Source organism: Hyperolius riggenbachi, chromosome 11 (genome assembly GCF_040937935.1).
Source record: "Hyperolius riggenbachi isolate aHypRig1 chromosome 11, aHypRig1.pri, whole genome shotgun sequence".
Taxonomy (NCBI): domain Eukaryota; kingdom Metazoa; phylum Chordata; class Amphibia; order Anura; family Hyperoliidae; genus Hyperolius; species Hyperolius riggenbachi.
In genome coordinates this window covers 251,417,198-251,426,497 of record NC_090656.1, presented here as the reverse complement: position 1 = coordinate 251,426,497, position 9,300 = coordinate 251,417,198, and the positions used below count along the sequence as shown (strand labels likewise).

Sequence of the window (9,300 nt, the reverse complement as noted above, 5' to 3'; positions counted from 1 at the left end):
GGTGCTGGACTTGCCAAGCATGTCTCCAGACCTAAACCCTATTGTGCACCTGTGGGGCCTCCTCATATGGAAGGGGGAGGAGCACAAGGTCTCTAACATCCACCAGCTTCATCATGGAGGAGGGAAAGAGGATTCCAGTGGCAACCGATGACGCTCTAGTGACCTCCATGCCCAGGAGAGTTACAGCAGTGCTGGAAAATAATGGTGGGCTCACAAAAAATTCTTACTTTGGGCACAATGTAGGGGGTTCTTGTTACACCCCCTTGATCACATGGTTTCTACATATGACACAGTGTCTACCACATCCCAAACTACCCCCAGCCTGGACTGCAGGCGAGTTGTCTCCATGGACTCTGGCTGTTGTCACCAACTACTGACCAGAAATCCAGATTCATCAGACTAGGCCATGTTTTTTCAGATGTGCAGGTTTGGTAGTGACCAGGACAGCTAAACATATACAAAGTGTCAGTGGTGTAGCTTAGGAGCTATGGGCCCCGGTGCAAGTTTTACATGGGGCCCCCCAAGCACTCTATACATAGCAATTGATACGTCGCACCAAAACCTGATACTGATTTCCACAGTGTCAGAGGTGCAAGAAGGGGATGGGGAACAGTTTGTTAATGATTACTGCTATTTAAAGCATCTATAGAAGTAGTTATTACCGGCACAGGACCAATAGAGAGCTAATATTGTGCTTGAGGAAGGCCCCTCTGCCCCAAAGGGTCGCTACCTCTGCACCCCTATTGCTACGCTACTGCAAAGCGTCCCTTCACAACCTCTGCTGTGCTCCTAATCCAGATCTATTCTTAGATAGAGGTAACGTCACCTACATGGACTGGCACTGTTATGTTTATGGAGTTACTACAATAATTGTAATTAGAGCTTAGCTGAGGTGAGAGGTATATGGAGGCTGCCATGCTTTTTTCTTTTTAAACAATACCAGTTGCCCGGCAGCCCTGCTGATCCTCTGCCTCTAATACTTTTAGCCATACTTTTAGCATGCAGATCAGGTGCTCTGACTGAAGTGTGACCGGATTAGCTGCATGCTTGTTTATGGTGTGATTCAGATACTACTGCAGCCAAAGAGATCAGGAGGACTGCCGGGCAATGTACATTGTTTAAAAGGAAATGCTGTAAATATTGCAGCCTCCATATACCTCTCGCGTCAGGTGTCCGTTAAGATGTCCCTGTTTTTGTTCCAAAAATTCTTTATTAAGAATAGCATAAAAATAAGGTAAATTACATACAGACTTGTAAAAATTAAAATAAGGACAATGTTTTGTAATGATTTTTAAATTTATTTTTTAGATACAAAATAACGTTAACCTACAACATGCAACCAGAATAGTGAATCAACTCTAGCCGTGCTCTTGTGAATCCTCCTAGGCCTGGAGATTCAGACAACGTCAACCGTCAAGCTACGCAGAGAAGGTAGGTGTCCATTATAGAGAGAGAATTGGCCTCAATTCTGGTAGCTATGTGAGGTTGGTAAATATTGTTTTGTAGGTAAAATACCTCATGGAAAACGCGCACGGAAAACTGAAAGTCAAGTGTGTTCCCTGCCTCAAAGATTTTTCTCCATTTCCGAACATGAGGTAAAACATGAGGTATTTCAGCAGTAAGAATGCAGTAAATAAATAGTTTTTAATTGTCTTCCATAAGTTAGGCTAGTCTTTGGAAGAGGTTTTTTTTTTTTTTGAGGAGGGGAGGTGTATTTGATTATGTAGCAACCTATGAAAAGTATATTTATAGGCATCCCTTATAAAAAAAATCCAGTAAATATGGAATATGGAAAAACGGCAGATCAGAGCGGTTTGCCAGGCGGTTTTGTTATAGAAGCTGTTCAGTAACAGCTTTACTGTAACAATATATGAAATATGCTACACTGAAATCGGCAGCAGCAATCCACAAAACGCCTCATAACAATAAAAAAAAGCGTTTAAAAATCTGCTAGCATTTTGCGGATCTGCTAGCGGGTTTTGGTGTGCACCAGGCCTCAATCAGCAATAGGAACTCCACTAAAAACTGCAAAATGCATACAAATGGACTTTACCTCCAGGTACAGGCAAATTACCTCATGAATTACCTCATAATTTACCTCATGAGGTAAAACATGACTAAAACCTACCACAATTGCTAAATGTCATTACCTCATGGGGTAAATTACCTCACATGAGGAAATTTGTTTGATAACCCTCCCAGAATTGAGGCCAATAGGTTTGTGGTGAAACTGATGGTGTCAGTTTAGGATTGGTCTGCGTTTGGTTTTAGAATATCCTTGATTTGGACAGTCTGGAACTTCCGGGGGTTCTTGTCTATAGTTACGTGCGCATGCTTGATCAACGTCGTTGTAAAATGAGTAATCCTCGCCGGTTTGCAGCAAACAACATCTGAGCATGTTTGAATGCAATGATGGTCTGCTGATTGGATCGTTAGCAGGATCGGTAAACTGAGGACCTGGAAATGCATAACTAGCCATACAAGTTTTTTAATTTAACGTGGAGCAATCGTTTGTTCCGATACAGGTGCACAACAATGGGTGGGGGGGGAGGTGAGGATCAAGCAGCCCACCTACCTACCCACCCTTCAGAGTATTAGTGCTGGGATACTACTGTGCTGTAGCCTGTAGCGCGGTAAAGGCATGAGAATAGGGGTAAGGCATATGGCCAGTCCTCAGTCACTGGGCATTGAGGGGTGCTGAGGATACGTCCGTGGTCAGTTCTGGGGGAGGAGCTAATAACTATATATATTCCTGAAATTGGCCTTTTTAAATTATATAGAGCTAAACTGAATGACTTTCTTTTTTTTTTCAAGAGCAGTTTGAATTCAGGGCTCATGCACGTACAAAAATGCATGCATATGTGATGTTCTAGGCATTTATTTATTTTAGTTAACCTGCTGAGCGGTCTGGACGAGCTCAGCTCGTCCAACACCGCCAGAGGCTGCCGCTCAGGCCCTGCTGGGCCGATTTCCACCAAATAAAAAGCAGCACACGCAGCCGGCACTTTGCCAGCCGCGTGTGCTGCCTGATCGCCGCTGCAGCGCGGCGATCCGCCGCGTGCAGCGGCGAAAGAGGGTCCCCCCAGCCGCCCGAGCCCAGCGTAGCCGGAACAAACAGTTCCGGCCAGCGCTAAGGGCTGGATCGGAGGCGGCTGACGTCAGGACGTCGGCTGACGTCCATGACGTCACTCCGCTCGTCGCCATGGCGACGAGGGAAGCGAAACACGGGGGGCCGCTCATTGCGGCCTTCCGTGTTATTTCTTGCCGCCGGAGGCGATCGGAAGATCGCCTCCGGAGCGCCCTCTAGTGGGCTTTCATGCAGCCAACTTTCAGTTGGCTGCATGAAATAGTTTTTTTTTTATTTAAAAAAAACCCTCCCGCAGCCACCCTGGCGATTTAATCAGAACGCCAGGGTGGTTAAAGGGATACTGTAGGGGGGGTCGGGGGAAAAAGGAGTTGAAGTTACCCGGGGCTTCTAATGGTCCCCCGCAGACATCCTGTGCCAGCGCAGCCACTCGCCGATGCTCTGGCCCCGCCTCTGGTTCACTTCTGGAATTTCAGACTTTAAAGTCTGAAAACCACTGCGCCTGCCTTGCTGTGTCCTCGCTTCCCCTGCTGTCACCAGGAGCGCACTGCGCAGACACAGACCATACTGGGCCTGCGTAGTACGCTCCTGGTGACATCAGCGGGATCGAGGATACGGCAACGCAGGCGCGTGCAATACACTCCTGGTGACATCAGCGGGAGTGAGGACACGGGCGTGCAGGCGCAGTGGTTTTCAGACTTTAAAGTCTGAAATTCCAGAAGTGAACCGGAGGCGGGGCCGGAGCATCGGTGAGTGGCTGCACGGGCACAGGATGTCTGCGGGGGACCATTAGAAGCCCCGGGTAACTTCAACTCATTTTCCCCCGACCCCCCCCCCCCCCCCCCCTACAGTATCCCTTTAAGTATTTGTATATTATACACCGACATATTACGCAGCGCTGTACAGAGTATATCATCTTGTCACTAACTGTCCCTCAGAGGGGCTCACAATCTAATCCTACCATAGTCCTATGTCTAGGTCTGTATCGTGTAGTGTATGTATCGTAGTCTAGGGTCAATTTAGGGGGAAGCCAATGAACTTATCTGCATGTTTTTTTGGGATGTGGGAGGAAACTGGAGTGCCCGGAGGAAACCCACGCAGGCACAGGGAGTTTCTGGTACATTTTGAATATTCAGGCTCACACAGACAGTTGAATTTAACTGCATGTGTTTCTGTGCAAAAGTGCGAGCAGCGATGGTTTGGAAAAAACGCAACACATCATTGGGAACACGCATGGGTAAAAGTATCTGTAAAAATGCATGCAAATGTGTTCGATGCATATGAACCTTTAGGGCACATCAGAGTGATTGTTGCGCTGCGTTTCCTGTGATAGGAGGAAGGCAATGGATCGGGATTGCGGCGCTGCGCGTTATCTGCGGGTTACAGAGCGGCTGTTATGCAGCACCGCAATGCACTACTGTGAACGTGGCCTTAGTCGTCAAACTATAATTGGCATTGCTATTCGGGGGATTTTTACCTAAAGCCTTGGTTGCTTTGGGGTCACCTAAAGGTCACTGGCTACCTCTATTCACCAAAAGTCAAAAACAAGATTACTTAAAGAGGAACTCCAGTGAAAATAATGTAATAAAAATAGTGCTTCATTTTTACCATAATTATGTATAAAATGATTTAGTCAGTGTTTGCTCATTGTAAACTCTTTCCTCTCCCTGATTTACATTCTGACATTTATTACATGGCGACATTTTTACTGTTGGCAGGTTATGTAGCTGCTCCTAGCTGTTTTGGCTGTTAGAGACAGCTGTAAACAGCCATTTCCTGTCTGTGAACATTGTTACATTGTGGCAGTTTGCCCAGAGTACCACGGTACCAGAGTTTCTTGTGGGAGGGGTTTCATCACAAAATCAGTCATACAGCGCCCCCTGATGGTCTGTTTGTGAAATGCAATAGATTTGTCATGTAAAAGGGGGTATCAGCTACTGATTGGGATAAAGTTCAATTCTTGGTCGGAGTTTCTCTTTAACCTCCCTAGCGGTATGGACAGAAATGTCCATTCAAAAAAACATGCTGTGAACAGTATAAACGTGCATACACATCAATACTCTCCTGCACTGTATACTAGACCCTCGCAGTACTGACATACATACACATCAATACTCTCCTGCACTGTATACTAGACCCTCGCAGTACTGACATACATACACATCAATACTCTCCTGCACTGTATACTAGACCCTCGCAGTACTGACATACATACACATCAATGCTCTCCTGCACTGTATACTAGACCCTCGCAGTACTGACATACATACACATCACTACTCTCCTGCACTGTATACTAGACCCTCGCAGTACTGACATACATACACATCAATACTCTCCTGCACTGTATACTAGACCCTCGCAGTACTGACATACATACACATCACTACTCTCCTGCACTGTATACTAGACCCTCGCAGTACTGACATACATACACATCAGTACTCTCCTGCACTGTATACTAGACCCTCGCAGTACTGACATACATACACGTCAATACTCTCCTGCGCTGTATACTAGACCCTCGCAGTACTGACATACATACACATCAGTACTCTCCTGCACTGTATACTAGACCCTCGCAGTACTGACATACATACACGTCAATACTCTCCTGCACTGTATACTAGACCCTCGCAGTACTGACATACATACACATCAGTACTCTCCTGCACTGTATACTAGACCCTCGCAGTACTGACATACATACACATCAGTACTCTCCTGCACTGTATACTAGACCCTCGCAGTACTGACATACATACACGTCAATACTCTCCTGCACTGTATACTAGACCCTCGCAGTACTGACATACATACACGTCAATACTCTCCTGCACTGTATACTAGACCCTCGCAGTACTGACATACATACACATCAGTACTCTCCTGCACTGTATACTAGACCCTCGCAGTACTGACATACATACACATCACTACTCTCCTGCACTGTATACTAGACCCTCGCAGTACTGACATACATACACATCAATACTCTCCTGCACTGTATACTAGACCCTGGCTGTACTGACATACATACACGTCAATACTCTCCTGCACTGTATACTAGACCCTCGCAGTACTGACATACATACACATCAATACTCTCCTGCACTGTATACTAGACCCTCGCAGTACTGACATACATACACATCAATACTCTCCTGCACTGTATACTAGACCCTCGCAGTACTGACATACATACACATCACTACTCTCCTGCACTGTATACTAGACCCTCGCAGTACTGACATACATACACGTCACTACTCTCCTGCACTGTATACTAGACCCTCGCAGTACTGACATACATACACATCACTACTCTCCTGCACTGTATACTAGACCCTCGCAGTACTGACATACATACACATCACTACTCTCCTGCACTGTATACTAGACCCTCGCAGTACTGACACGCATACACATCAATACTCTCCTGCACTGTATACTAGGCCCTCGCAGTACTGACACGCATACACATCACTACTCTCCTGCACTGTATACTAGACCCTCGCAGTACTGACATACATACACATCAGTACTCTCCTGCACTGTATACTAGACCCTCGCAGTACTGACATACATACACATCACTACTCTCCTGCACTGTATACTAGACCCTCGCAGTACTGACATACATACACATCACTACTCTCCTGCACTGTATACTAGACCCTCGCAGTACTGACATACATACACATCACTACTCTCCTGCACTGTATACTAGACCCTCGCAGTACTGACATACATACACATCAATACTCTCCTGCACTGTATACTAGACCCTCGCAGTACTGACATACATACACATCAATACTCTCCTGTGCTGTATACTAGACCCTCGCAGTACTGACTTACATACACATCACTACTCTCCTGCACTGTATACTAGACCCTCGCAGTACTGACATACATACACATCAATACTCTCCTGCGCTGTATACTAGACCCTCGCAGTACTGACATACATACACATCACTACTCTCCTGCACTGTATACTAGACCCTCGCAGTACTGACATACATACACATCAATACTCTCCTGCGCTGTATACTAGACCCTCGCAGTACTGACATACATACACATCAATACTCTCCTGCACTGTATACTAGACCCTCGCAGTACTGACATACATACACATCAATACTCTCCTGCACTGTATACTAGACCCTCGCAGTACTGACACGCATACACATCAATACTCTCCTGCACTGTGTACTAGACCCTCGCAGTACTGACATACCTACACATCAATACTCTCCTGCACTGTATACTAGACCCTCGCAGTACTGACATACCTACACATCAATACTCTCCTGCACTGTATACTAGACCCTCGCAGTACTGACATACATACACATCAATACTCTCCTGCACTGTATACTAGACCCTCGCAGTACTGACATACATACACATCACTACTCTCCTGCACTGTATATTAGACCCTCGCAGTACTGACATACATACACATCAATACTCTCCTGCACTGTATACTAGGCCCTCGCAGTACTGACATACATACACATCACTACTCTCCTGCACTGTATACTAGACCCTCGCAGTACTGACATACATACACATCAATACTCTCCTGCACTGTATACTAGACCCTCGCAGTACTGACATACATACACATCAATACTCTCCTGCACTGTATACTAGACCCTCGCAGTACTGACATACATACACATCACCACTCTCCTGCACTGTATACTAGACCCTCGCAGTACTGACTTACATACACATCACTACTCTCCTGCACTGTATACTAGACCCTCGCAGTACTGACATACATACACATCAATACTCTCCTGCGCTGTATACTAGACCCTCGCAGTACTGACATACATACACATCAATACTCTCCTGCACTGTATACTAGACCCTCGCAGTACTGACATACATACACATCAATACTCTCCTGCACTGTATACTAGACCCTCGCAGTACTGACATACATACACATCACTACTCTCCTGCACTGTATACTAGACCCTCGCAGTACTGACATACATACACATCACTACTCTCCTGCACTGTATACTAGACCCTCGCAGTACTGACATACATACACATCACTACTCTCCTGCACTGTATACTAGACCCTCGCAGTACTGACATACATACACATCAATGCTCTAATGCACTGTATACTAGACCCTCGCAGTACTGACATACATACACATCAATGCTCTCCTGCACTGTATACTAGACCCTCGCAGTACTGACATACATACACATCAATACTCTCCTGCACTGTATACTAGACCCTCGCAGTACTGACATACATACACATCAATGCTCTAATGCACTGTATACTAGACCCTCGCAGTACTGACATACATACACATCAATACTCTCCTGCACTGTATACTAGACCCTCGCAGTACTGACATACATACACATCAATACTCTCCTGCACTGTATACTAGACCCTCGCAGTACTGACATACATACACGTCAATACTCTCCTGCGCTGTATACTAGACCCTCGCAGTACTGACATACATACACATCACTACTCTCCTGCACTGTATACTAGACCCTCGCTGTACTGACATACATACACATCACTACTCTCCTGCACTGTATACTAGACCCTCGCAGTACTGACATACATACACATCACTACTCTCCTGCACTGTATACTAGACCCTCGCAGTACTGACATACATACACATCACTACTCTCCTGCACTGTATACTAGACCCTTGCAGTACTGACATACATACACACCAATACTCTCCTGCACTGTATACTAGACCCTCGCAGTACTGACATACATACACATCACTACTCTCCTGCAGTGTATACTAGACCCTCGCAGTACTGACATACATACACATCAGTACTCTCCTGCACTGTATACTAGACCCTCGCAGTACTGACATACATACACATCAGTACTCTCCTGCACTGTATACTAGACCCTGGCTGTACTGACATACATACACATCACTACTCTCCTGCACTGTATACTAGACCCTCGCAGTACTGACATACATACACATCACTACTCTCCTGCAGTGTATACTAGACCCTCGCAGTACTGACATACATACACATCAATACTCTCCTGCACTGTATACTAGACCCTCGCAGTACTGACATACATACACATCACTACTCTCCTGCAGTGTATACTAGACCCTCGCAGTACTGACATACATACACATCAATACTCTCCTGCACTGTATACTAGACCCTCGCAG

General features: G+C 45.8%; 1 protein-coding gene across 1 annotated transcript in view; it reads left to right on the top strand.

The window, feature by feature from the left end:
* Positions 1-1,346: 1,346 nt before the first annotated feature.
* ABTB2 (ankyrin repeat and BTB domain containing 2) overlaps positions 1,347-9,300 on the top strand; it is a 243,570-nt gene continuing 235,616 nt past the window's right edge. The window contains exon 1 of the mRNA XM_068261483.1: positions 1,347-1,431. The gene's annotated coding sequence lies outside the window, so the exon portion shown is untranslated. The remainder of the gene's footprint in view (positions 1,432-9,300) is intronic.